Raw genomic sequence first — 27337 nt, 5'->3', positions numbered from 1 at the left:
TGTTAGTTTTTTTAAGGACCATTAGACTAAAAAACGTGGATTTTGTAAGTTTTTTTTTAATAACCAATGGACCAATAAACGTGGATTTTGTTATTTTTTTTTTCAAGGACTAAACGCATGTTTTTAAATAATACTTTTAGTGGGCCAAACTCGGACTTTTCAAGGGCCCAAACCTTGAGTTTATCAAAACCAAACCTTGATTTTTTAGGGATATTGGTTCAAGGACCAAACGTAGATTTAATCAAGGATCAAACTTGGATTTTTAAGGGTATTTTTTTTTTAAGATCAAACGAGGAATTTTCATGACGTGATTTTTTCAAGGACCAAACATGGATTTTTTAAGTTTTTTTTTTCTTCAAGGACCAAACGTGAATTTTTCAAGGATATTTTCTAGGGGCAAAACGTATTTTGTTAAGGACAAAACGTGGATTTTTAAGGATATTTTAAAGCACAAAACGTGATTATTTTCAAGAACTAAACGCGGATTTTTTAAAAATATTTGTTCAAGGACCAAACGTAGATTTGGTAAGGACACTTTTTGAAAGCATCAAACTTGGATTTTTTAAATATATTTGTGCAAGGACCAAACATAGATTTGTTAAAGATATTTTTTCAAGGACCAAATTTGGTTTTTTTAAGGATCAACATGGAGTTTTTAAGGAACAAAATTGTCAAGGACTAAACATAGATCTGTTAAAGACATTTTGTCATGGACCTAACTTGGATTTTTTAAGGATCAAGATGGAGCTTTTAAGTAACAAAATTGTCAAGGAACAAATGTGAATTTAAGGGGTATTTTTTAAAGAGCAAAAGTAGATTTTTAAGTATAGTTTTCTCAGGCGTAGATTTTTTCAAAGGCCAAACATGGATTTTTTGAGAACCACATGTGAATTTTTTTCAAGGACTAAATGTGTATTTTTAGGGATACTTTATTAATGATCAAACGTCATTATTTTCAAGGTCCAAACGTGGATCTTTTAAGACCAAACGTGACTTTTTTAGGAGCAAACGTGAATTTTTTTCCAGGACCAAAGGTGGATTTGTTAAGAATATGTTTAAGGAGCAAACGTGGATTTATTTAGGACCAAACGTGAATGTTTTTCCAGGACCAAACGTGAATGTTTTTCCAGGACCAAACGTGCATTTGTTTAGAATCAATCGTGCATTTTTATGGATATTTTTGCAAGGACCAAGCTTGTTTTTTGAGGACCTAAGGAGCATCGAGCACGAATTTTTAAGCATTTTTGACAAAATGGCAGATGTTTTTTTCCCAGCCACTTTTTTATATCTTCAGCCATATGGCTATAATGGATATATATCATTTGGTCTGTTTGGACCAAATTCATTTTAGGACATTTGGAGTCGAATTAGCGATGTTTGTCCGTCTATCTGTCTGGCTGGCAGGTGCGCAAGATACTTCTCGAAAGAATTATTCGATTTGGTTTAAACTTAGAACGAATTCAGAGCTGAGAAATATAGCTTTAAAAGATAACTATTTTTACAGAAAATAATTTATCTTATTGACCAAGACTGGATAATGTAATTTTATGCGAACGTTGCAAATATTAGAGTTTATATCAGTGCCACTCCATCAAGTACCTCCCCCATGAAGGGTCAAAATTTTTAATAATTATAACTCATAAATTTCGCACATCTAAATATTTCAACAAACACAAGATCTGGTATAAAGAACAGATAGAATGGACCACCTTTTCTTACCTCCCTCACAAACGTTCAACATTTTGAATAACCATGAAGATGGGAATAAGTGTGAAGATGGGATATATCGGAGAACTGATTTTGGTACCTCCCCACAAAGGGTTTAAAATTGTAAAAAACCAAAATGATCATAAAATGCGAAATAGGCCTCCTACTCTCTTCAATTTTCATACATCTCAACATTTTTACTATCGAAAGATCTTGTGTAAAGGTAATTGATATCGGCCCACCCCATCGGGCACCACCCCTATAAATGGTCACATTTCTTAAATGTTGCATATCCCAATATTTTTATCAGTATTAAATGAAATGAAACACTTCGGTCCACTATTTCTGTTACCTCACGCGAATTATCACACATCTCAAATAAAGTGAAGGAAGTAGACGACATCGTCCAAAGCTGGTAATTTGTAATACTTATATCAGACTCGGTTATTTGTTTTAAATTTTTATTAAACCACTGTCTTATGTATGTCTTACATACTGTGTCGTATCTTTATACTCTGACCGTTCCGATGAATAGTCATTCGGCGTAGTGCATTGAATATCATTCAAGTGAGATGAGTGGCTAATGACTGCTACTACGATGACTACTACTATCAATGTGTATATACAGACACATACACACACACCTACCCACACACCATCGTGTTGCCAGTGTGGACAATAACACTACCATTAAAAATATTATCATGGGAAAATGGAGGGCGGATTTTACCCTTTGAGTGACAACAACCCCCTGTAAATGCATCACTTAAAAGTCAATCAAAGATTTTTTGATAGTTAGTTAGTTGGTCGGTTGGTCGCTCGGTCTGTTTGGTTGCTATTTTTACATTGATTGTTTATTTGGTTTCCTTTGTTTATTACACACGGCGATAATGACTATCTATCGAACTTTGTTTTGGGGCCCATATTTACCTGAGCGTTGTTTTAAAAAGGAACGCTACCTATTTATGGTGGGGAAGTTGGTTGTTTATATTTTTTCTATCTTCCCTTCATTTCCTTTTGTCGCTTTTTCCTTGTTTTTTTTTTTTTTTTTGTCGTCACCTTGTATGCGTGAATGCGTTGAGGGATAGCTGCTGTGTGTGCGTGCCTGCGTGTTTTGCTTTGTGCCAAAAGCGTGTTTAAGTATACAATGCCTGACTAAATGCTTTCACATTGATTTTCATTGAACGCATTATGTAGGTCAAACCAAAAACACAAGTCCTTAGGGTTGCCAGAGGACATTTTCGGCGAGTCCTGGAATCAATGATTTTTTAGAGAATATTTCAGGGATCGAAAAACCGGACCTTTTTAGAATTTTATTCAAGGATGCATATTTTTTAAAGAATGTTTTTGAGGACCTAAACAAAGAAGCAAACATAGAACTATATGGATTTTTTTAAAATATTTTTTGAAGGACCTTAACAAATGTGGATTTAAAAAATATTTTTTCAAGGACGTTTACAAACGTGCATTTTATAAAAACTAATTTTTTTTATGGATTTACAACAACGTGAATTTTTTTTAAATATATTTTTAAGGATGTACAACAATCTGGATTATAAAAAATATGTTTTTTTCAAGGAACAACTGTTACGTGGATTTAAAAAAGAAAATTATATTTTTGAGCCATTTACAAGAACGTGCATTTTTTAAAAATATATTTCCCAAGAATGTTCATTTTTAAAAAAATAAATTTTTTCATGGACCTAATTCAACGTGGATTTTTTTAAAAAAATATTATATTTTTTCAAGGACCTATACAAACGTGGATTTTATTTAAGATTATTTTTTCAAGGACCTAAACATACGTGGATTTTTAAAAAATATTTTTTCAAGGACCTATACAAACGTGGATTTTATTTAAGATTATTTTTTCAAGGACCTAAATAAACGTGGATTTAGAAAAAAATGTTTTTTCAAGGATATAAATAAATGTGGATTTTAAAAAAAAAAATAATAAAGAACCTTAGTAAACGTGGATTTTTAAAAAAAAATAATTTTAAAGAACCTTAGTAAACGTGGATTTAAAAAAAAAAAATAATTTTAAAGAACCTTAGTAAACGTGGATTTAAAAAAAAAATATATTTTTTCAAGGACCTAAATAAACGTGGATTTTTTTAAAAAAGATTTTTTCAAAGACCTAAATAAGCGTGTCCTTTTTTTCAGGGACTTCAATAAACGTATATTTATAAAAAAATATTATTTCAGGGACCTAAATAAACGTAAATTTAAAAAAAAAATAGCTAAATAAACATGGATCTTTTAAAAAATAGTTTTTCAAGGACCTTAATATACGTAAATTTTTTAAAAAGTATTTTTTAAGCGGACGCAGATTAAAAAAAATATTTTTCATCAGCCTAAACGAACATGGATCTTTTAAAGAATATTTTCCAAGGGCCTAAATGGACGTGGACTTTTTAAACATATTTTTCAAGGATCTAACCAAATGTGGATTTATTAAACATTTTTTCAAGGACCTAAACAAAGGTGGATATTCTTAAAAATTTGTTTAAGGACCTAAATAATCGTAGTTTTTGTAAAAAATATTTTTTCAAGGACCTAGATAAACGTGGATTTTTTAAAAAATATTTTTTCAAGGACCTAAATAAATTTGGATTTTTTAAAAAATATTTTTCAAGGACCTAAATAAACGTGGATTTTTTAAAAAATGTTTTTTCCAGGACCTGAATAAACATGTTTTTTAAATATTTTTTTCAAGTAGCTTAATAAACGTGGATATTTAAAAAGTTTTTTTAAGAACCTAAATAAACGTGGATTTTTTAAAAAAAATTTCAAGGACCTAAATAAATATGGATTTTTTTAAATTTTTTTTTTCAAGGACCAAAATGAATATGGATTTTTTTAAAAATATTTTTCATGGGCCTAAACGGACGTGGATTTTATAAAAAATATTTTCAAGGGCCTAAACGCACGTGGATTTTTTAAAAAATATTTTTCAAGGGCCCAAACGGACGAGGTTTTTGTAAAGAATATTTTCTTCAAGGACCTAAACAAACGTGGGTTTTTAAATAAAAATATGTTTTCAAAGACCTAAACAAACGTGGTTTTTTTTTAATATTTTTTGAAGGACCTGAACAAACGTGGATTTTTAAAAAAATATGTTTTCAAGGACCTTAATAAATGTGAATTGAAAAAATATGTTTTCAAGGACCTTAATAAATGTGAATTGAAATAAATATGTTTTCAAGGACCTTAATAAACGTGAATTGAAAAAAAAATATTTTTTTGAAGACTTTAATAAACGTGCATTAAAAAAAATATTTTTTCAAGGACCTAAATAAACGTGGACTTGCATTGGCAAGTTTCTGTAATAGTCTGCAGTATCCATTACCAACTTCAAATACTAAATTTGAAACAATTCCGGTGAATTATGTCGCTAAAATAATCAAAATACCGAATATCGGTAGGTGCCGTTATATGGGGGGCTATACGAAGACGTGGACCTGCACAGACAATTTTCTGTCATAGGCTGTAGTATCCATTACGAAGTACAAATACCAAATTTAAAACAATTCCGAGAGACTCCCCCTCCAGCTCGTCTATTGAGACTCTCTCCAACTCGTCTATTGAGACTCTCTCGTCTATTGAGACTCCCATCCAGCTCGTCTATTGAGAATCCCATCCAGCTCGTCTATTGAGACTCCCATCCAGCTCGTCTATTGAAACTCCCATCCAGCTCTTCTATTGAGACTCCCATCCAGCTCGTCTCTTGAGGCTCCCATCCAGCTCGTCTATCGAGACTCCCATCCAGCTAGTCTATCGAGACTCTCACCAGCCCGTCTATTGACACTCTCTTTCCAGCGCGTCTATTGACACTCTCTCTCCAGCTCGTCTATTGAGACTCTCTCCCCAGGTCGTCTATCGAGACTCTCACCAGCTCGTGTATTGAGACTCTCTGCAGCTAGTCTATTGACACTCTTTCCAGCTCGTTTAAAGATACTCTCTCTCTCCAGCTCGTCTTTTAAGACTCGGTCCCACACATCTTTTCAAGGCTATCTCCGACTAGTAAATTTCGAGAAACCATGGATTGAATTTTTCAGGATCCAAACAGAATACCAAGTGTACTTTCAATAATTTTTTTTAGGGACCCAAGAAACAATAAACGTGGACTTTTAAGAATTTTACAAGGATCAAAAGAGCACGAACCCAAGGAGAGTTAGTTTTCAAAAATTCTTTGTAAGGAACCAGGAGCAAAATTTTAGATTTTTAAGGATTTTTTTCAAGGATCTAAAGAGGAAATAATATGAATTCTATAATAACTTTTTTCAAGAATCCCAGCAACAACAAACTTTTCTTTTTATGATTTTGTCAAGGTCCGAAGAAGCAACAAACTAGATTATTAGCCCACCGAATGGAGATTTTTTAGAATATTTGTTAAGGATTTTTTAAAAATATTTTTAAAGTACATCAAAAGTTTATTTTTTAAGAATTTTTTTCTACGATATTAAGTATTATTTTAAGAATATTATCGAAGTATTATTTTTTAAGAATTTGGAGATTTTTATGGCAAAAAATCTCAATTATGTCAAGTACCAATAGGCCAACTAATGTGGATGTTTTTAGGAAAAAAGGCCAAAGTGCTTTTTTAGAAAATTTTTTGAGGGGCCAATGGACTATCCATTTTCGTTTTTTAGAATGTTTTTGCAGGTTTTGCATATCTCTTAACATTCTTGATAGTTTCTTCAACCCATGACATCCTAACTTTATCATATTCCAGCAACTGGTTAAGTTGTCATTAGCATATCTCTCATATTCAGCTAACCATCCACTCTCCAACTGTCAAGCACTTGCATTTGCAACAAAAATATCATCACATTGTAAAAAAAGGTTGCTATTAGTTTTGCATCTTGTTTTACTTTCTTTGTTCTATATGATTTATAAATAAACTCTATTGAAATCTGGCTAAAAATAGCCATAGAGGGATTTTCTCATTTCATGAGATGTGTCCTTCACAACTTTCTCTTCTAGGTTTTCCCCCCATTCAGTGGGCTTTCTTTTCATGACGAACATAATCACACCAAAGCACACAGGCCTCCATCATACAATGTTGAACTCCCTATTATGGCAAAAATATATGTATGTACACACACACTCGCCAACAATGGAACCCAAGTAGAATGGAGCCCAAGGCAATGAAGAATTTACAAACCAAGCAAACATGGAGCCAACTAACCGACCAAACAACCAACAAACAAACCAGCCTACAACTATTTTTATATTCAAAGTTTACACTCAGGAACACGAAACACACACACACAAAGGCACCACACACACACACATACCCACATGCATGGAGATGAACGAAGGAACATATGAATATAATTCATATGCCATTCACATCCTCGTCATCGGCTACTCTCGCCGAGATAAGTTCAGTGAGTGAGTGAGTGTTGGTCGTCGACGACAACAGCAACAACACACTGCTGTAGTCGTAAATGAGCACTACTCGAGCATGAATGTGTAAGCGAGTGACAACAGTAAACATACGCACTCATGTACCCAAATACGAACACACACACACACACTCACACTCATGTATTCTATACGTATATGTACGCTCACCGATGTGTTGGCTAAGATTGCAGGACTCTTTGGGTCCAGCTTCCGCCATTTGATGATGGGCATCATCGTTAGGGAAGTGGGTCGACGAAACAAGTGCTGCGTTTCGCAAACTGTGTCACTTTCCTCGGCGAAATTATATCACACAAATTAAATTACTTCGAGGAAAAATCCAGTGGAAAAGAAGAGAGAGAGAATGATTGAATGAATTTAGCGTTATCGTTTTTGCATTGGGTTAGGAGTCGGAATACACGTTTGCTTCTGGAGGGGGGAGGGGTGAGAAAATGCGCCATCATGTCCTAGGGAATATTTCAGATCACTCTGTGCAACGAATAAAAATTATTATAGGGAAAACCCTGTAGGTTATGAAAGTAGAGCTAAAACTAGAAGATACGTGTATCGGCCGTTTGAAAGTTTACATTGGGAAGTCATTTAAATAGAGTCGGAAAATTCCCCCCATTCATTCACATTTTTGAAATTTTCGGATTAAGATTCCTTGGAATCCTTGCATTTAAGGTATATAGTTTCCTCTGTAATAATATTACTGATAAAAATACGAGGATGAATTTGGTCGGGTTAAGGCACTAAAGGAGTCTTTTTGGTCATTTGTTTAATATGATGAAAAACTTTTTATTAAATTAACTGTATAATCAAAATATTTTACAAAGGTATTAATCATAAAATTCTACTGTAGGTCCGAAAATACATCAAAAGTCTAAACCTTAACTAAACGACAAAAAAAAAAAAAAAATTAAAAAACAAAAAATCAGTAAAGAAAGTCTTAAAGTCGGGCGGGCCGACTTTATGATACCCTACACCACTTTGCTAATTTAGTAGAGCTCCGCATAACAATTAAAAGTTTTTATAGGAGAATTAAATCATACACGCTATGATTATAATTATAATTTAAAATTCAAAGGACTTAATATGCCGATGCATTTGTATCTTTTAAATTCGGACTTGTATTGCCCATTTGGTGCACAATTAATTTGAAATCGGATAAAGATATATGTGGGAGCTAAAAAATATCGATAAAAATTGGCAAAGATTTTTCTGAGCTGTATTTGATATATTTCCCTTAATATCGTTTTACGGAGTGCATATTACGGCTGTGGGTAACAAATACAACAAATCGGATGAACAGTATATCTGGGAGCTATAGCTATATCTCAACCGATCTTCACCATATTTGGCATACCAGCTTCTAGACTCTATTCGGTCGTATGTACCAAATTCCATCCCATTTGGGCAAATATTAGACGTTTGGTGCACAGTAAAAGGTAAATCGGACAAAGTTATATGTGGGAGCTATATCCAAATCTGAACCGATCTCAATGAAATTTAGCAAAGGTATTTCTGAGCTGCATTTGATATATTTCCCCAAATATTGTTGTTACAGAGTGCATATTACGGCTACGGAAGACAAAAATAACAAATCGGATGAACAATATATATGGGAGCTATAGCTATATCTGAACCGATTTCGATCAAATTTGGCATACTTATTTTTGGTTGATTGTGCAAAATTCCATACTATTCGGGCTGATATTACGCGTTTGGTGCACAATAAAAATCAAATCGGACGAAGATATATGTGTGAGCTATTACTAAATTTTGACCGATAATCTCCAATTTCAATAGGGTTCGTCCTTGGGCCAAACAAATGATTTGTGCAAAATTTTATCTGGATAGGGCAATAAATGCGAACTGTACTTTGTTTACAAAAATATATGGACAGACAGACGGACGGACGGACATGCATAAATCGACTCAGAAAGTGATTCTATGCAAATCATAAAAACAAACTATGGGTCTATCTCGTTTCCTTTTGCCTGTTACAAACAAATGCACAAAGACATAATACCCTGACCACCTTGTGGTGTAGGGTATAAATAGTAAGTTCGACCGGGCCGAACTTTGAATACCCTCCACCACTGGAAATTTTCAAAAAAAATAAAATATTTTAAAAATTCTGAAAAAAAATTTAAAAATACCAAATATAGCCGTTACATTGGGGTCTATACGACCCTACCCTGCCTACATAGGTATTGTTTGTCATAAGGCATTACCATATTCAAAATTGAAACTTGAAATAAACGGTGAATAATGTAGCTAAATTCATCAAAATATCGTATATAGGGAGGTACCGTTATATCGGAGCTGTGCGAAAACCTGGACCAGCATAGACAATTTCCTGTCACAGTCTGTAGCATCGATTACGAACTTCAAATACGACATCTAAAATAATTTCGGAGGGTATTGTACGTAAACTCATCAAAATACCGAATATTGGGAGGTACGGTTATATGGGGGCTATACGAAGACCTGGACCTGCATAGGCAATTTTCTGTCATAGGCTGTAGTATCCATTACGAATCTCAAGTACCAAATTTGAAATAATTCCGGTGAATAATGTCGCTAAAATCATCAAAATACCGAATATTGGGAGATACCGTTATATGGGGGCTATACGAAGACGTGGACCTTCACGGACAATTTTCTGTCATAGGCTGTAGTATCCATTACGAACTTCAAATACCAAATTTGAAACAATTCCGGTGAGATATCATTATATGGGGGCTATACAAAGACGTGGACCTGCACAGATAATTTTCTGTCTTAGGCAGTATTATCCATTTCGAAATTCAAATACCAAATTTGAAACAATTCCGGTGATCGGAAAAATCATCAAAATGTCGAATATAGGGAGGTACCGTTATACGGTGCAAAATTTTAGGCTTATATCTTAATTAGTTCGAAAGATGACGTGATTACAACAGGCAGACAGACGGACATCGCTAAATCGACTTAGAATTTAACGCTGATCAAGAATATATATACTTTGTTGGGTCTGACATGAGTATTTCGAGGAATTACAAACGGAGTGACAAAGTTAATAGACCCTCCATAGTATGGTGGAGGGTATAAAAACAATGTAACAACTAAATTTTTCCAGAAAACAATTGCCTAAAAAATCCTAAACATTTGGGACTTACTGTACGTTTAATGGGTTAACCCACTGGGTTTGGATTAAAATTGCTATATTCGTTTCTTTTACTTCAAATAAATCCACCTAAAGTAGGTAGGTACCAAGAGTTCTAACATAAACATGGTCTAAGCCTATATATCAAAACCTGTTAAAGAACATAAATAATTGTGGTCTATTCAGTTAAAATTTTGGTCAGACCTTTCGAAACCACCAAAAATGAAAGATTTTCTAAAATCTCGCCATACGTTGAACATTTCTTATGTAATTATTTTTCTAAAATATCAAATTTCAGCCACTTTAGCGGGAAAATCGGACCAAGAACTAAAACACCCAAAAAACGGCCTCTGTCCCAACATGAACCTAAAGGGCCAAACTATTGCAAATTCGGTTAGAAATTGGCTATGGGCGCCTTGCCGTACCGAATAGGCCTTATCTGGCTAGAGGAAGACCCATTATAATCCAGAAGATCTCTTAATAGTCTTCCCTAATCAGATATTCAAGTCATCCTTCGAGGCATTTTCTGTCTAAAAAACCTCTTCTCTGGCCCAAAGACCTCGTACAAACCATCTCCGGCCAGGTGACCTTTTACATACTTTTTCCAACCAGAAGACCTCTTACAGGTCTTTTATAGCCAAAAGACCTCAAAAAATACCATTACAGGTATTATCCGGCCCGATGACCTCTTGCAGGAATTTTTGTTCAGAAGACCTTTTACAGGTTCGTTGCCAGAAGACCCCATACAGTTAACCTATATCCAGAAGACCTCGTCCAAGTATACTTTTACAGGCTTGTCTCAGCCTAAAAACCCGTGTACAGATTTTATCTAACCAAAAGACATCCTTCAGTAGGCAGGTTAAGTTCGTAAATGGGCCTTGTCGGTGCACGTTTTCGTATAGCCCCCATATAACGGTACCTCCCGATATTCGACATTCTAATGATTTTAGCAACATTATTCACCGGAATCGTTTCAAATTTCGTATGGAAGATCTTAATGGGTACTACAAGCTATGGCAATAGGTATAGTCCCGATATTCGTTATTTTCTCGTTATTTTCATGGTTTTTGCGACATTATTCACCGGAAGTGAAACAAATTTCGTATTTAAAGTTCGAAATGGGTACTACAGCTTGAGACGAAACATTTCGTAAGCATTTCCACGTCTTCGTATAGTCCCCATAAAAAGGTTTTAATTTAAGTAGTTTTCGGAATTTTGTTGAAATTTTTCAAGTTCCTCCTAAATGGTGGAGGGTATTAAAAGTTCGGCCTGGCTGAACTTTGCAGCTTTTTTTTAACTGTTCATACTTAATCTATTACAGATAAAAATATATTCTACTTGAGAGAAATAATTTGATATAGAACGTTGTAAAGAACCGCTGACTTGATAAAAGTATTGAAAACTGCGACCCTTTCTGGGTGAGGTCTTAGGTCTCACAGGTCTTCCGTTAGCAAAAATATTTGGATGTGTGAAATTTGAAGAGGGTTGGATGCTTATTTCGCTTTCTTAGATCGTTTTGTTACTCAAAATCTTGAGCCCTGTGTGGGGGAGGTACCAGAAGAAATGATCCTATCTCTACCATATTTATAATAAATCTTGTGTTGATGGAGACATTAAGATGTACTAAGTCTGAACGGAATCAGATGTTAATTTCGCATTTTATGAGCTAATACAAGATCTGCTGTGAAGATGGAATATATCGGTCTATTCTTTCTGGTAGCTCTCCCACAAAGGGTCAAAATTTAGAATATTCATCAAAATGTTGGCCCTCTTGTGGGGGAGGTACCGGAAGGAGTAGAAGATTTATTCCATCTTCACAGCTGATCTTGTATTAGTAGAAATAATGTGTGAAATATGAATAGAAACGGATACTGATTTCGGATTTCATAATCGTTTTGGTTATACAAAACTTTGACCCTTTGTGGGAGAGGTACCGGAAGGAATTTTCCGATCTTTATCATTTTTACAACAGATGTTGTGTTGATAGAAATATTGTGCCAGGTCTGAATGGAATCAGATCAGCTTCACGGATATTCAAAATGTTGACCCTTCGTGGAGGAGGTAATACAAAGAGTGGAACAACATATTCCATCTTCACACCTTCAGAACTTGATTTAATAAAAAAAATATTGTGATGTGTGTAATTTGAAGTTTTAACGGTACCAAAATAAGCTTTGAAAGTGGAATTGTTCTTTAGATACCAAAATAATACTTCTTATTCGGAACGCCTTTATACAGAATAAGGTTTTCGAATATTGTAGGGTTTCAGGAGAAAGGATTTAGGGTCTTCGAGGTTTTAGTGGGCTTTAAACTCCTGTTATACTTTATGCCTTTAAAAATAATCCTTTCAAATCCTCCTCCAGATCCCCAATCCTTTGATATTTACAAATCTCTTTTTTAAGATTTGAAAAACATTCGATTTGGTTTCCCCCTTTCCCCTCAATGAAATCATTACCATCTTTTTTTCGCAGATTTTTGTTTCTATGCCAAAAAGAAATGCTCGCTCATTTTAAAAATGGGTCTGAATCATAATCAACCAGGCTAACAGCAGAAGATGTTGAACTTCCTTTCTGTGTGACATAGTCGCAGTCATTCATCTATACATCCGTACCAAAAAAAAAATGAAAAAAAAAAACGAAAAACAAATACGCCAACAAAGATTTGTGGGCTAAAAAGTAAAAAAGAAGCAGAACAAAAAAATAACACACCAAAGAAGAATGAACAGAAAAACTAAGGAATAGAAGGAAGACAAAAAAACGTGAGGGTCCTTGGGTAAGGGGCATAAAGGACATGTGCTCACTGCTAGTTGTTGTTTTTGTTGTTGTTGGTTGGTGGATGAATGGTTGATTGGTTGAAGTTGTAACCAGTAACACCGCCATCACCACCACCACCACAGCCACGACCGCCACAACCGAAACTCATTCCGCCTCAACATTCATTTCGACAGCCGGTAATGCGCACTGTGACGCAGAAGAACAGCAACAACAACAACAACAACACAAAAAAAAAAAAAAAAAAAATCACAACAAAAGGAATCAAACGATTGTGAGGCTATTATAAAAATGTAACAATGTGTCTGTGTGTGTGTGTGTGTGACATCGATACAACCACGATTGCATTGCCAAAAAAAAAGGAAAACAGGACGACAAACAAAAATACACTTCCGCCGTCTGATAAGACAATTCGTTGCAGTTTTTGATATTTCACCAAAAATTGCACTTCCCTACACCCCCTTTCCCCTGAAAAAGGAAAAAAAGACTCTGGCCGGGGAGGTTTATGCTTACCTGTTTGGACCACAGTAGACCATGGTGTATTTGGCGTAGTTTCGCTCAATGAAACTCCTTGTTTTTTGTTGAGGGTTTTTAGGCTGCTGTAGATTTTTTTGGTTGATAAAATAGGAAGCAGATGTTGCCCCCACTTGCCTCGCTAGTAGCTAATGTTGTAAATTGTTGTCATTACGGAAACGGAAGTGTGGCTCCTTGACTTTTAGAGAAGACCAATACTCATTGATCCAGCATAGGCTTGGTTGTGGGTTTTTATCCTCCCTTTCGTCTCGTTGTTGTTGCTGCTGCTGCTGCCGCCGCTACTTTTGTGGTCCGGATTCTGTTCAATGTGCGTGGATTTGTGTTTTGAAGAAACGATATTTTGTGTTTTTTTTTATTGATTAATGTCTGGTTGGAGGAAAACTTAAAACAAAACTCAACTTCCTTTGGATTTTCACTTCACAACTTCACCAGAAAATTACTTTATTTTTCTTTCTTTTTTACTTTTCTTTCTTTATTTTTCCTCTCTTGTATTTTGTTGTTATACTTCTTTTTTGCTATGCTTTTTTTAATTCATTTAATTTTCATCAGAGATTTTTATGATATTTTTTTTTGAAATAATTTTCTCACTTCCAAAAAAGAGACGAAACCAATTTTTGTTTTTATTTTCTTTTCTTTTTTTCTATTTTGTATGGAATTTTCTTTTTTTTTGTGAACAGCGAAAAATTTCATTGAATTACTTCATTATGTTTCACTTCGACGTTTTCACTGCTGCTGCTTCTTCTTGTTTTACACTTTTTTTTTTGCCAACTTCCCCCCGGACGTTAAAGGCTCGCTGCTGGCTGGCAGTCAGTCCGCCTGGCAGACTGGAGTCGTGGGTATATCTACTGGCTTTTTTTGTTCCTTCCACCGTTCCGTGTGCTTGTTCTTCCTCTTCTTCTGCTGCTGCTGCTTCTTGCTCCTCGACTTTTTTCTTTTTTTTTGTTTTATACACGACAGCGACTTTGCCTACGACGACAGCGATTACATTTAACTTGGCATATGATTTTTTTATTGGATTTCTATTCTAGTTTGCCGGTTGATAATTTTCCCATTTTCTGAACACAACACACCGCGAATTTCAACAAAATTTCATTTTGCTACCGCAGAATTGCACTTTAATGAGACATTATTGGGATTTTTATTTAATCTAAACTAGTTTTTCTAGGCGATATTTGTAATTTTATTTCGTGATTTCGGGTTTTTCTTTTTTTGGTTGAAGTTACGTTCTTACGTCTACGTGCAGTCAAATGTATTGAGTTTCTCTGGCTCAGGTCGTTCTATTCACTGTTTCTCTCTCTCCCCCCTTAACTTGTTTCGCTTCACTTAGGGGTGGTTTATCGATTTCCTCTTTACTCATTTCGTGTGAGTAATACAACTTGAATATAGATGTCGCCTTATTCCACATATTGATATGGTAACGCTGTGAGGTAAATATTCTATTGGCAACTCGGTTATGTTAAACAGCTATTATTTTGGTATTTCAAAAAAATGATAAGAATAAGAAAAAAAAAAAAATAAAAAAAATATTCTAATGGCAATTTTCGAATTTGAAAACCAGATAAGAAAAAAACACTTCCAAAATAAAAGTTAAAAAAAGCGTTTTAGTCAGAGGCTTTACGATAATGTCTGTACGCGTTGCCAATCATATACAAATCGGTTATGTTAAACGGATATTATTTGAGAATACATGAAAGTGATAAGGAATAAGGAATAAGAAATTAGAATTAGTTTTAATGACAGTTTCCAAATTTAAACACCAGATAAAAAATAAATAAATTTCCAAAATACGGGTTAGAGTTAAAAACGTTTTATGCTAGGAACACAATTGGAGCGAACGACGAATTTTTTCGCGGCGTATGTTCGTCGTCAAAAATAAAACACATATGTGTATATGGAAGTGCACACAATCACGGCACCGGCGAAAATTTCGTCGGTCGCCGCGAACTCAATTAGCTTTATTTCTATTTCATACGCCGGCGACCGGCGAACAAAACAGTACAAGGTGGCCATACTTGTACGAATTTTATGTGTTTTAGTAAATAAAGTTACTTTTTACTTTAAAATTTGTTATGGTCACTCTACTATCTGTTACTCGTATAAAAAAAACATAATTAATTTGTTTATTTATTTGTGTACTTGCGCCTGAGTGAAGATGGATATCAGTGAATTTATAATAGAGAAGATGGACATAAGTGAAATTATAATAGAGAACGTAAAGAATTATGTGTTCTTGTATAATTCATTGTAGTTAACAAATGAGCAAAAAGTAAACAACTTCATCAGCTGTTTTATAATTTCGTCGGTATTGTGTTCCATACGACGAATTTTCGCGGCTCATTTTGTCGCCGCGTAGGGCGAAATTCGTCGTTCGCTCCAATTGTGTTCCTAGCATTAGTCGGAGAAGTTACGATAATGGTTGTGCGCGTTGCCAATAAAATTCACAAAATTATAACAGGGTGACACAGACTTTGCCAACTCACTTCTGATAACTTCGTTTTGTAACAGGCAAAAGGAAACGAGATAGACCCATAGTTCCTTTTGATGATCTGCATATAATCACATTCTGAGTCAATTTATGCATGTCCGTCCATCCGTCCGTCCGGCCATCCGTCTCTCCATGTATTTTTGTAAACAAAGTACATGTCGCATTTATTGTCCGATCCAAATGAAATTTTGCACAAATAATTTGTTTGACCCAAGGACGAACCTATTGAAATTAGGGATAATCGGCCAAAACATAGATATAGCTCTCATATGTATATATATACAAGATGAAACAAAAAAAAACTGCAACAAAATCAAACGCCATAATTTTTACATTTTTTTTTAATTTTATTGAATGAAAGCAAAAAATGTCGGAAATAGCATCAAATTTTTGGAATAAGTTTAGATTTGTTCGATTTGGTCACCTTTGGCACGAATTATGGCCTTTAAACGGCCAATGAAACAGTCATACACTGCCCGAATGTTGCTCTGCGGTGATCGACACTTTGGTATTTTTTAGTGCCAACCTTGCTTTCCAAAATACTTCAGACACAGTAGTCCAACGGATTGTGCGCTGGAAATGAAGCGAGGAACCTCATTTTGTAACCATTCTTGGGTGGCGCGTGCTGAGTGCGATGGTGCTGAGTCCCGTTGGAATGTCCAAGGTCTGTGGCCGAAATGTTTGAGTGCCCAAGGCCATAATTTTCGGCATTTATTCTTATGCAACGGTCGATTAATACGAGCGGAGAGCGACCATCGGATGTTATGGCGGCCCACACCATCACCATGGCCGGCGTTTGAGTTCTGCCCGCCAACCGAAGGTGCACATTTTCAGCTGACCTCTTTGCCAAATAAATGTGATCATTTTGTTTGTTTACAAACTGCTGGACAACGAATATTTTATCATCGGAGAAAACCATATTCGGCAGTTCACCACATTCGTTCAAGCGAAGCAACTCTTTACCTCTTTTGAGTCTATTTTTTTCTGTTGCGGTGTAAGTTCTTGCATTTTTTGGAATTTCGATGGCTTTACCCCGAGCTCATTTTTCAATATTTGCCGAATGGAATATTGCGATATGTTCAGCTCACGAGCCATTTTTCGTCCACTGCGACGCGGGTTTTCATCAAGTCGCTTCTTTACTTTTCGAACCATTTCTGCTGATGTTGCTATTTTCTTCCGTCCATCATCACAGTAACGAGCGATGGTATAAATAAATCACACTATCACGCTTGAATTCCATTACGAATAAATTTTTTCTCACCAAAATGCTTATGTAAGCTTGTAAACAATATAATGAGCTGTCACTGGAATCATTTTAGCAGCTGTCGGACGAGTGGCTTAGAAATAACAGCAGTCAGAAGTTGGTTGCAGTTTTTTCATCTCACTCTGTAAATTATATTAAAATCTTAAAAATAAAAATATAAGGAGTTACCGTTCTTTTGGGGTCTATACGAAGACGTGGACCTGCACAGACAATTTTCTGTCTTAGCCTGTAGTATTCATTACGAACCTAAAATACCAAATTTTAAACAATTCCGGTGAATAATGTCGCTAAAATCATCAAAAAGTCGAATATCGGCTGGTACCGTTATATGGGTGCTATACGAAGACGTGGACCTGCACAGACAATCTCCTGTCTTATGCTGTAGTATTCATTTCGAACTTCAAATACTAAATTTAAAACAAATCCGATGAATAATGTCGTTTAAAACACCCAAATACCGAAAATAGGGAGGTACCTTTATGTGGGCGCTATACCAAAACGTGGAACTACATGGCCCATTTTCAATACCAAAAGTCCTACAGACATAATATACATTTGAGTAAAATTTTATCAACCTACTTCAATTCGTTCGGAAGCTAGAGTGATTTCCACAGACGGACGGTCATCGTTAAATCGACATAGAATTTTATGTATATTTCGAGGTGTTACAAACGGAATGACGAACTTAACATACCCTCCATTCTATGGTGGAGGGTATAAAAATATACATATTATTTAAACGTCAGGAATTCGTAAATATTAATAATTCCCTCCTTTTCCACATTTTTATACCCTCCAGTTTGAATAGAGTTTTAGCCACACATTTCCACCAATTTGTCTAAAAATTGGTATTTGAAGTTCGTTATGGGTCTTAGCTCTTGTGACGTATAGGATACCTCCCCGTATTCGGTATTTTTATGGTTTTACCAACATTTTTCTAAAAATTCGTAATGGGCTCTAGCTCCGTTTGCAGGTAACGGTACCATCGGATATTCGGTATTTTGAGAACTTAAGCCACATTTTCTAATAGATTTGTGTGAAATTAAGTATTTGTATTTTATAATGGGTTCTACAATCGGCGTCAAAACATTGTCCATATTGGTCCTAGTCACATTTATTCACGAAATAATGTAAAATTTGGTATTTTATACTCGCAATAGATTACAATCGTTGTAGTATAAAATTGTCCATATAGGCTCCTATTTTAGTATGGCTCCCATATAACGACTCCAACCATTCCCCTACTGATCCTAATGAAGTTTGTAGTTTAAGGTGGAACACTTTTGAATCCAGATATTTTTTTCATATAATAGTTTTCTTTACCCAATGGTGGAGGGTATTAGAAGTTCGGCCTGGCCGAACTTAATGTCTTTTTACTTGTTATACCCTCAGCCATATTTCTAGAGTGGGTATATATCATTTGATACGGCCAAAACGTGACTCGTAGTAAATTCTGTCTTCAAGTTACACACATCACAATATTTTTACTAACCCAATGTCTGGTGTAAGGATGGTATCGGTATACTCCTTCTGATACGCCACCCACAAAGGGTCAAAAATTTTAATATCCATGCGGCTCATAAAACTCGAAATTAACACCCGATTCCATGCAGACTTGGCACATGTCAATATTTCCATCAACACGTACGTCCCCCCAAAGGGTTAAAGTTTTGAATCACCAAAATAATCATAAAAATCGAAAAAAGCATCCGGCTCTCTTTAAAATACACACATCACAATATTTTTATTAATTCAAAGTCTGGTGTGAAGATGGAATATATCGGTCCACTCCTTCTGATACACCACCCACAAAGGGTCAAAATTTGTAATATTCGATTCTATTCAGACTTGGTACACAAAATCTGTCATAAAGATGGTAGAGATCGGACCATTACTTCTGGTACCTTCCCCACATAGGGTTCAAGATTTTGAAAAAAAAAAAACGCCCAAAGAGAGCGAAATAAGCATCCAACTCTCTTCAAATTTCACATACCCAAATATTTTTGCTAACGCAAGATCCGTTGTAAAGATGGATTATATCGGTCAACTCCTTCTGGTACCTCTCCCGCAAGGGGTCACATCACATGGCATAAGAGTTATAATTATTCAAAATTTTAATCCTTTGTGGGGGAGGTACTTGATAGGGTGGGCCGATATTGTCCATTTTCGCAGCTGACCTTGCTCTGCTGCAAATATTAGGATTTGCATATTTGGAGCAAAGTCGGATTATCCTTTTCGCTTTCTGTGCAGTAAATTAGTTTCTTTGAAAATGTTGACATTTTGTGGGAGAGGTACCAGAAGTAGTGGATTGATATTGCCCATCTCCAAACCCGATCTAAGTTTGATAATAATATTACGATGTACCAAGTTTGGATCAAATCGGATACTCCCTTCGAGAGTTATCGATCGCACCAGCCAGACAGACGGACACACATCGCTAGATCGACTCCAAATGTCCTGAAACGGATTTGGTCCAAAAAGACCTGGAGTCTACCACCGTTATTTCAATGGTATATGCCCTCTGTAGCCATATGGCTGGGATATTTGGAACTTTTTCCCCTTTAATCAAATATTAACTTTTTTATACCCTCCGTCATACATAGTATGGAGGGTATATTAAGTTCGTCATTCCGTTTGTAACTCATCGAACAAAGTATATATATTCTTGATCAGCGTAAAATTCTAAGACGATTTAACCCTGTCCGTCTGTTGTAATCTCGCTACAGTTAAAACGAATTAAGATAGAAAGCTAACATTTTGCACAGATCCCTCTTTTGCAGGCAGGTCAAGTTCGAAGATGGGCTATATCGGTGCACGATATCATATAACCCCCAATTTTAGCCACATTTTCCACTGGAATTGTCTGAAAATCTACACAAGGAGTTCTTTGTGAGCACTTTACTCCCTGAAAGAGAATTGTCTATATAGGTCCACGATATCGTATAGCCCCCATATAACGGTACTCCCCGATATTCGGAATTTTGATGATTTGAGCCACATTTTCCAATGGAATGGTCTGGAAATCCACCCATCCATCCATCACATCCCTTGAAATAGAATTATCTATATAGGTCCATGATATTCTATAGCCGCCATATATAACGGTACCCCCGATATTCGATTTTCTTATGATTTTAGCCACATTTTTAAACGGAATTGTCTGAAATTCTAACCAGAAGTTCTTTGTGAGTACTTTACCCCTAGACATAGATTTGTCTATATAGGTCCACAATATATCGTATATCCCCCCATATATAGGCACCTTCCGATGTTAGGTATTTTAAAGATTTTAACAGAACTTTTAATTAACTTTTTTTTTGAAAATGTCCTAATTCGCTCCAAATGGTGGAGAGTATTCAAAGTTTGGCCCGGCCGATCTTACTGCTTTTTTACTTGTTATATCTTTAAATTTTGAATTGATTCCAATTGAGTTGGATATAAAATACTTACTTTCTATAATTTACAGAGACTTTTGTGGGCTTTTTCGTTGTCGTATATTTTTATTTCCATATTCCTAAGGAAAACACTTTCAAACCAGATTTTAGTGAACACATTCATGCATTTATTTATTTCTTTTATTTGTTTTTTATTAAATAATCGTTTTTTTTTAGTTATACTAATTTCTAATAACAAAACATCCATTATATTTAAATAATTAAATTTCGATATTAAAGATAATTTTTTTTAAAATATTAAATATTATTTTATTTCTATTCTGTTTAGGTTAGTACCAAAAATTCACATCTACTATTCATTGTTTATAATTTATTTTTTTTAATCTTTAATCTATTTAAACTACAGCTGCTAAAGAGAAAGAACTTGGTTGGGAAATAGAGCCAAAAAAGTGACAAAATACATTTTTTTTAAATTCTTTTAATTTTAGCTAATTTAAAAATTTCCATTTAAAATAATTATTTTTTCATAAATGGGTGCTATACAGATATCACAATAGAATATATGAATGATTAATTTTTGTTTTTTTTTTATTTTAAGTACTATGTTCGAAATAAAGTGCAGTGGGGTTGAAGTGAGGTATGGGGGACAGATGACAGCATAATAAAAACAAGTTTTTTTTTCACTATCCTAGTAAACCTTTCAGTCTTGACTGTTTAAAAATAATAATGCTTAATTATTTAATGGCTTATGTTCAATTAATTTCTATATGTATGTATGTATGCATGTGTGTTTTATATGTGTTTGTGGGTATTATTTTATTTTATTTATTTTGCAGGAGTTTTATGCTTCTACATTCACAAAATAAATTTAAGCAACTGAAATTGTGTTTTTAGCAAATGATATGTCAATGAATATAAAGCTACACTAATGCATAAAAACTTGTTTCTTTCTCTATTTATAGCCAACAAACAGATTTTATCTGAAACTAAAACAACCGATTGGATTTCATAACACAACTATAAGAAATGGTAAGTTCGGATTTTATACGAGTATTTTTTTAAGTTTCTTATATAGATTTGGTATTAAAATTAACAAGATCGGACCGTGTTTAGAAAATTGGCATGTCTTTATGGAAAAACTTCTTATAAAACTGCACAACTCAAAATTATTGGCCGGAACCCTTTTTTTAGAGGGAGCTCTAAGAGGAAATACACTGCTCAATTTAGAAACGAGGATATTTAATACTATCCATCCATTTTACTAGTACTGGCAAAGAAGCAAAGCAAAGTTTAATAAATTTTTATGAGTAGGCAGGAAATGGGCGTTCAGAAAATTTTTCTTAAATAGTTAGCATTGATTGACGCTGTGTGCATTTGATTAACCTATATACACACATAGTGAAGTCAAATATAGATGTCTCCCTGCATTGCCAATAACAGTTTTTTTGCTTTAGCTACAAGCTTTCATATCTCGATACGACTGAATACTATTTCCCCGAAAAAAGTTTCATTCCATCCGAGTTACGGGACAAATGTTTATCAGTAGGCACAAAGTGGGCATTGTGTGTATCTATTTAGCCCAGCAACACACCTAATAAGTTGAAATATAGATGTCTCCCTGCGTGCCAGCAAAAGTTTTTTTCTTAACCTAAAATATTCCTTATCTCGATATAACGTAATACAATTCCTCCATTTGGCTAGAAATAACGAACAAGAAATGAAAAGTTTCATTACAGCCGAGTTACATGGTAAATGATCATGAGTAGGCAGGAAATGGGCATTCTGAGAATATCACTAAAATAGTTGCCGTTTATTGACGCTGTGTGTATCCGATTAGCCAATACACATACCTAGTGAAGTGAAATAAATATGTCTCTCTTTGCTCTTATTGGTAGCTTTTTCTCTTTAGCTGCAAGATTCCACATCTAGATATAATAGAATATATTCCCTACATTTGACTGGAGACTCTAAATAATAAGCAATAAAAAGTTCCATTCCAGTCGATTTACAGAAGATATTTTTATAAGTAGGCTGGGTGTGGGTATTCCGAGATAATGTCCTTTAAACAGTTGCTATTAATATGTATCAGCTGTGTGTATTCATTTAGTCTGGAAATACGCCTAGTGAGGTGAAATATTGGCGTCACCTTTGTGAAGATAAAAGAACTTCTAGAAGCTATTCCATGAAATGTTTAATTTCAACCGAGTTTTTGAAGATATGTTAGCGAGTAGGTAGGAAATGGGAAACCTTATTTCTTTCACAAGGTAGTTTTGTTTTTGGGAGAATGTAGTTTTTCTAAGACCTAATTTTAAGACACAAAGCAATAAAAATGGATCAAAATATTTATTTTGATACTAAGTCTTATACTATTTTTAATTACATGACAAAAATTGGACGAGGGGTCTGTTCTATGCCATCCTTTTTTAATTTCCTCAAATTTTTACCAATTGTTGTTCGGTAAATAAATGAGGGCGAATTAAAACAGCAATTTTGACTGATATCTTACCGACGGTTCTTAAATTCTTATTTGGAACATTTTCTCAGTTTCAGACATGTATTTATATGATCAAGGTCTTTGAAGTGGTCTAAAAGTACAAGCAGGTCGACCATGTTGTCATATATGTACATACATTATTGAATCACATACATCTACCAGCGTTCTGAAATTTGAGTGTTCATAATGTTTTCAACAATCTTAGAGAGATAACACAGTATTGAGAATGGCATATAATTAACGTTCGATTTCGGGATTGTTAAGACTTTTGCATCCTTCCAAATTTAGGATATGCGCTTACGACTTTCCAATCCCGATATCATGAATGAACTTTCCTATGCTTTTCGAGTCAATTGCGTCTACATTTCACGTCTTTTGATGCATGTTTAGCATAAGTATATAGAATGCCGATGTCCTATCTTCTGAATTATTATCTCCCAAAAAAAAATAATAAATAAATTTATTTATTTAAAAATGTAAATTTAAAATTCAAATAAATTTAAATTTTTTGGAAAAAGTTCTTTTCACTCTATCAACGCCTATGATTTCAAAAGTATTCTTAAATAATTCAAAAAAAAAAAAAAAAAAAAAAAAACTATCAAAACAGCCAAAAAAATTTGAGGTATAACCTGATGATTCATTTTTAAAAATAAATAAATTTACATACTTCCATCTGGGGAGACATAACAACAATCAATGGCTATCACTGAGCGATATCTATCAGCTTGAATCACAGCCGATTTCAATACAATTTGCCACCATTTTTATCAGCATTAGGTTTATGCCTTTACTTAAGACCTCATGGCGACATCTACATTTCATTGGATTTGGTGCGTGTCTAGCATAAGTGGATGGCTGAAATGATTGTAGAAATGCCCCATATCCTACCTACCAACTCAAACTGTGCTATTTAAATAAATTCAAAATTTTAAATCATTAAGATTGTGCAACGAATATTTGGTGACATACCTTTTTTTATCCATTTAAGATTATTATCTGAATGCCTATATCCTACCTACTAACTCAAACTACACTATTTTAAAGATTTACAATGCCAACTTTGTAAAGCAAATATTTGGGTTAATAATCTGAAAGCCGTTTAAGAAAAATTAATGTTTCGAAAAATGAAGATGGATATTTTCATCTTTTGATATTGAGAAAATTATAATGTTGACTTTGTAGCAGTTTATAAATGTAGGCCCTTTGAGTGATATAATCGAAGAAATAAATGAATGATATTAATATATGTTAAGCATTGTGTACATGGTATGGTGCATACAATTAGTACATTCGTATTCGATTTTTCAATATTCTATTACTCTAAATACTTATGGGTACAATTTGAATTTTCTTCTTCTTTTCTTTTTTTCTTTTTTCATTTTTGGCAAATATGACAAGACTTTTGTTAGGGGGTTCCGTTGGTTTTGTGGGAGTTATGTTTTGAGTGATTATTATGAACCTATGATATATGTAGCTATGATATAAATAATTATCTGATAAAAGATCTAAGCTAACCTATGTCGATGTGTCACGATGATGATGAGAGACGGTTGATGTGAATTGTTTTCCTTTGGACAATGATGATGCTAATTATAAATTGATGATAAGGGCTTCCGGGGACATGTAATCGAGAGCGAATTTCGACCTTTGGTTTCATTAAAAAGTAGATTTTGTTAAGCCATCTAGGTGATTTTCGATTTTTTATTCAGCCACCAAAAGTTGATTTCGATGATGTATATTTGGATCAGCTGATGATGGTATGTCAATCATTGCATACTTTTAGGCGCTTGTGAAAGTTATTTTCCGATTTTTATTCATGATTGCAAAATTAAAAATCGACAAAGGTCTACTTTGGGACCTTGTCATTGAACATAAGTCGCCTCATCGAAAGTCAAGTAACTTATCCCTAAAGGCAAGTTTACACATCATGTTGGAGTGTTATGCAAAATGATTTTTTAATTTCGGAAAATGACGGAACTGTTCAATATAGTGGAATATGCCTATCTACATAGAATAGTCACATGCCTATCTACATAGAATTTACTCTTCAGTTTGATGATAATTTTGTATTGGGTTATTTACGATTTGGTTTATTAGTTTTTGTAAATTATAATCTATTGTAGACCTAGAGCTCTGTTTGCCTTCTGCAAAAGATATTGAGAAAGATTTTATGACCCCCACAAGAAATATGCTGACAGGGCAAACTACGTGAGATGAGACACGTCGATCTTGCACGAATTTCTATGTCTTTTTGAATAGAAGATAAGGGTTTCGCAGGGTTAAGAACAATTTTGTAAGTTAGCACATAAGATGGAATTGTGAAATATAAAATCAGCGACGAATCAACTATCAAATCGAACATTTTCACTCTCCTCCCAAACATTTGGTCCTACGATCCGGATTGAGAATTTGTTCTACACCCTATAAAGTCGTCGAGTTCTTTTCTCGCCTTTTTACATTTGGTCCCGTCGAGCCGGATAGGGAATTGAATCTATACCCAAACGAAGCGGTCATGTTTCCTTTCTCACTTTCTACATTGGTCCTTCGAGCTGGATAGAAAATTGAATCTACCCCCAAACGAAGTGGTCGTGTTTCTTTTCTCAGTATCGATATTGGTCCTTGGAGCCGGATAAAGAAATTAATCTACACCCAAACGAAGCGCTCGTGTTTTTTTCTCGTCTTTTTACATTTCGTCCAGTCTAGCCGGATAAAGACTTGAATTCTACACCCTAACGAAGCGGTTGTGTTTCTTTTCTCACTTTCTATATTGGTCCTTCGAGCCGGATAGAGAATTGATTCTAAACCTTAACGAAGCGGTCGTGTTTATTTTCCCACTTTTTACATTGGCCCTTCGAGCCGGATACGCAATTGACTCTAAACCATAACGAAGCTGTCGTCTTTCTTTTCTCACTATCTACATTGGTCCTTCGAGCAGGGTAGAGATTGAATCTACACCTAAACGAAGCGGTCGTGTTTCTTTTCTCACTTCTAACATTGGTCCTTCCAGCCGGATAGAGAATTGATTCGTATTCTTTTCTAGCCCTCTTACATTTGGTCCGGTGGTGCCCGATATAGAATTAAATCTACACCCTAACGAAGCAGTCGTGTTTCTCTTCTCACCATCTTCATTGGTCCTTCGAGCCGGATAAGAAATTTAATCTACACCCAAACGAAGCGGTCGTGTTTTTTTTTCTCGCCTTCTTACATTTGGTCCAGTTGATCCGGATACAGAATTGATTCTATAACCTAACGAAGCAGTCTTGTTTCTTTTGTCAGTTTCTACACTGGTCTTTTGAGACGAATAGAAAATTGAATCTACACCCAAAACAAAGAGGTCGTGTTCTTTTCTCATCTTACGTTTGGTCCAGTCGAGCCGGATAGAGAATTCATTCTGCGCCTTAACGAAGCGCTCATGTTTCTTTTATCACTTACTATATTGGTCCTTCGAGCCGGATAGATAATTGATTCTATACCCTGACAAAGATATTGTGCATTTTTCGCCTTCTTACATTTGGTCCAGTCGAGCCAAATAGAGAATTGATTCTACACTCTAACGAAGCTTTCGTGTTTATTTTCTCACTTTTTACATTTGTCCTTCAAACCGGATAGAGAATTGATTCTACACCCTAAGGAAGTGGCCGTATTCTTTTCTCCCTTTCTTAAATTTGGTCCAGTCGAGCCGGATAGAGAATTGATTCTATACTCTAACGAAGCGCTCATGTTGCTTTTATCACTTTTCCTTTCCTTCTTTCTCTTTCTCTTGCCTTCTTGCATTTGGTCCAGTCGAGCCGGGTAGAAAATTCAATTAACACTCAAACGAAGCGGTCGTGCTTCTTTTTTCACTATCCACATTGGTCCTTCGAGCAGGATGGAGAATTGAAGCTACGTCCCAATGAAGCGGTCGTGTTTCCTTTCTCACTTTCTACATTGGTCCTTCGAGTTGGATAGAGAATTGAATCTACACCCTAACGAAGCGGGTGTGTTTCTTTTCTCTCTTTCTACAATGGTCTTTCGAGCCAAATAGAGAATTAAATCTACACCCAAACGAAGCGGTCGTGTTTCCTTTCTCGCCCTTTTACAATATCATAAATAGATTAAACGTGTCCATTTTAAATTCGAAGCGCCCA

The 27337-nt window shown here is 34.8% G+C and overlaps 1 protein-coding gene across 2 annotated transcripts in view; it reads right to left on the bottom strand.

Annotated features, from left to right (window-relative positions):
* Nucleotides 1-14947, bottom strand: part of LOC101887283 (protein SCAI) — a 45891-nt gene extending 30944 nt beyond the window's left edge. The window contains exon 1 of one of the 2 annotated variants that reach the window (XM_059119569.1): nucleotides 13552-14947. The gene's annotated coding sequence lies outside the window, so the exon portion shown is untranslated. The remainder of the gene's footprint in view (nucleotides 1-13551) is intronic. The other variant, XM_059119567.1, reaches the window with a different exon arrangement.
* Nucleotides 14948-27337: the final 12390 nt, after the last annotated feature.

Source organism: Musca domestica, unplaced genomic scaffold, assembly GCF_030504385.1.
Source record: "Musca domestica strain aabys unplaced genomic scaffold, Musca_domestica.polishedcontigs.V.1.1 15, whole genome shotgun sequence".
NCBI lineage: Eukaryota > Metazoa > Arthropoda > Insecta > Diptera > Muscidae > Musca > Musca domestica.
This window is presented reverse-complemented; position numbering and strand designations above follow the sequence as displayed.